Source organism: Ricinus communis, chromosome 1 (assembly GCF_019578655.1).
Source record: "Ricinus communis isolate WT05 ecotype wild-type chromosome 1, ASM1957865v1, whole genome shotgun sequence".
Classification (NCBI taxonomy): domain Eukaryota; kingdom Viridiplantae; phylum Streptophyta; class Magnoliopsida; order Malpighiales; family Euphorbiaceae; genus Ricinus; species Ricinus communis.
Window position 1 is genome coordinate 12,005,703 of NC_063256.1, and position 3,243 is coordinate 12,008,945.

At 33.8% G+C, this 3,243-nt stretch overlaps 1 pseudogene; it reads right to left on the reverse strand.

The window, feature by feature from the left end:
- Positions 1 to 357: 357 nt before the first annotated feature.
- On the reverse strand, positions 358 to 3,036 carry LOC125370843 (annotated as a pseudogene).
- Positions 3,037 to 3,243: the final 207 nt, after the last annotated feature.

Here is a 3,243-nt window from a genome sequence, read left to right on the forward strand (position 1 = left end):
TTTGCTGCGGTGTTTCCGCACATGAAAGCTCTTTTTTAATTCCATTTTGTTGACAGAAAGTAAAAAATTCATCAGAAGTGAACTCACCTCCATTATCAGATCTCAATCTCTTAATCTTCTTACCAAGTTCCCCTTCTACAGTCACTTTGAATTCTTTAAACACATCAAGACAATCTGACTTATGCTTTACAAGGTAAACCCATGTAAATCTTGAGAAGCCATCCACAAAAACCAACATATAACAACAGCCTTTAAGGCTCTGATACCATGTGAAACAGAAACAACAAAGTAAAGAGAAATAACTAAAAGAGATGTATTGTTATTTTTTATATATTGACCACACCAAATGCATAGATATATATGACCTATTTAGAACAATCTAGATGATAATAAATATATTGAGATAAACTAGGAGACTCTTAGATATACTAAAGTCATCACACTAATACAAGAGCAAAAAACCCAATAGCTATAAGAAACAAAATATATAATTAATGTATAACCAAAAACAATTTTTGGTATTTCCAACAGTTTCGGCCATGGAAAAGGCCAGTTAGAGCGGCAGGGCCACTCTCCCATGTCCTCCACATAAATGATCGTGCCTTCTTTGATGTAAGCCAGCACCATGTCCAAGTACTTGGGATACAGATGACTATAATCAAATACCAGAAACCCTTGAATATGAATCCGCTTGTAAACAATAGTCATCAAGTTGGTCACACCTTCAGGCTTATCAAGATTGTACTGTGAGATCATTCCATATACAGAAATGCGGCCATGGACTTTCATGTTAAGGAGCACTGCGTCGAGCATTTTTCCCCCAACATTCTCAAAGTAAATGTCAATGCCTTCGGGGAAATATCTGGTTCATTAGAGAAATAGTGCATCTCTTAGTGGCTGAAATAATCTCTTAGAGCACATAAATGCTAGTAAGCTCTAAGTATTAACTATGAACTAAGGCACTCCTTACTCCTTTCTACCCTTTATTTGCTACGATCTACTAAATTCTTAGACATTTAGCAGTGACAATAATAGTTTAACATTTTATTTCAAATGCACAAGTTTGATTTTTATGATAGCTTAGCAATAACAACACCACTGCACCAAAACAAAACCCAATTATCCAACTAATGGAGGGATCTGCTAAACCAGTGAACTATTTACTTCGGTGTTAGTCGCACCTATGCTTCAGATCATCAGAAACTACAACTAATTCATCATGATTTATGGAGTTAATTTTTATAAATTAGAGGCGACTCTACTGCATATAATTGCATCAATATATAGATCTACTGCCTCTAGCAGCTGGCTAAAAATGCATCTTAAAGTTTATGCATGTCGGTGTCCTTTATTTCTTCTGTTTACAAGGTGTATGCTAGTAATAAGTCGTACAAATCCTGATGAATATCGCTGTTCCAGTATAAGCTACTAAGTATACTAATGCAATGGCCAACTTCTGCCAGATGAAACTAAACACAAGACTAATTATATGCAAAGAACATTATATAAGTACATATCAGTCTTTCCACCATGTTCAAGATGCCAGGAAATCCACATTAAAACTAGGTTTGAGTTGTACAATTGCCTTACTAACCTTTTTAAAGATGCATCCAGGTCAAGTTCCTCCTTACAATTGAACGCATCATTGAACCCCATCTTATTCTTCAATAGATCTACCTGATTAGAATACAAGAGTCGAATAGAAGTACGTAGTTTTACTTATGTTGCAATACTTAATTATATCTTCTCAACTTCAAACAGAAAATAAAACTTGTGGGCTTGCAATTAGCTCAAAGGAAATATAGAATCTGTAATACTGGATTTCAATGGCAAGATAAACTCAATATCAGAACTAAGGATATTACTTTTATCCTTCTCCTCCTAGGCTTGCAGGACTGATGAGATTAGGTTGCCTATATATGCTTACAATAATGGGATAAATTTGCCTATGCTTAAAAGCTACAACCGATAGTTATTGCACTAAATCAATGCAATGCAATAAGGATAGTGTAACGAAACAAAGAAATAAAATAACAAATAAAAAGAGCTATTTCAAATAGAGCCTAACTTGCCTTTTCTTTGCTTCCTGCACTTCCAACAACATAACAACCCATCAACTTTGCAAATTGCCCAACAAGCTGATATACTCCACCTAATGCTGCTGAAACAAAGACATATTCTCCTTTCTTCGGAGAACATACTTCAAAGAAACCAGCATAAGCACTAAAACCAGGCATGCCTACAGAAGAACCGGAAACGAGAAAATAAAAAAAGTTATAATGCTAATGCTAAGTGATGAAAGGTTCTCAACCATTGCTACATTGAAATCCAATACTTCAGCTATGCAATTAAAACCAAATGGTTTGTGTGCCTTGTAATTTTGAATTGTATTAGTAATGAGTTTAAAGGATTGAGTCAAATAACCAATTTAGATAGAGAATTTTATCTAGTAATTTACCAATTTTTCCCATTTCTTGTACTCATTTGGGCTGAAATTAGACTATTACTTATCCTCTCTTTCAGAAAATCAGACCTCACCTTTCCAACTATATACATCATAAAGTAACAGAACCATAAGTTACATGCTCATCAACCTTCCACATGCCAAAAGGAGAAATTAACAAGAAAGAAGTTACATTTCAAGACTCCAATGGCAGATAATGTCACCAATCAACAAAATTGGTGTGTAGTGGTACACATTGTAGCCTAAGGTTGGACACGTAGAAAATGAGAACAACCAACTCACCAAGAATTCGTATAGTAGGACAAGGGTACATCAATGTATGACATTTTAAAAAGGGCGTCAGGTTTCGTAACGAGACTGTAGTATTCCCATCTTGTTCTCCCCAGACCAAGTCCCCTTTCTTGAACTCTAGGTGACTGGAGTCCACAACTTTAGCCACTCCAAACCCATTTATTGGCTGCATACTCGTCAGCAAAACATATATATTTCATAATAAAAAATATCTGCCAAAGGCATAGCACTTATCATTTACCTAGATTGCAAGAAAACGAAAATGAAAAAATGCGATATGACACAATATAGGAATATGAAATTTTACAAAAATTAGGAAACTAAGTCATATTAATACTTTTAATAAAATTTAAATAAATTATTATTATATATAGGAAATTAAAATAATAATAAATAATTATTTTAAATTTTTTTACTGTATTATTGTCTTTATCATTGTAAATATGTAATTAATACAATTAATATAATATGTCACGTTGTTATATAAG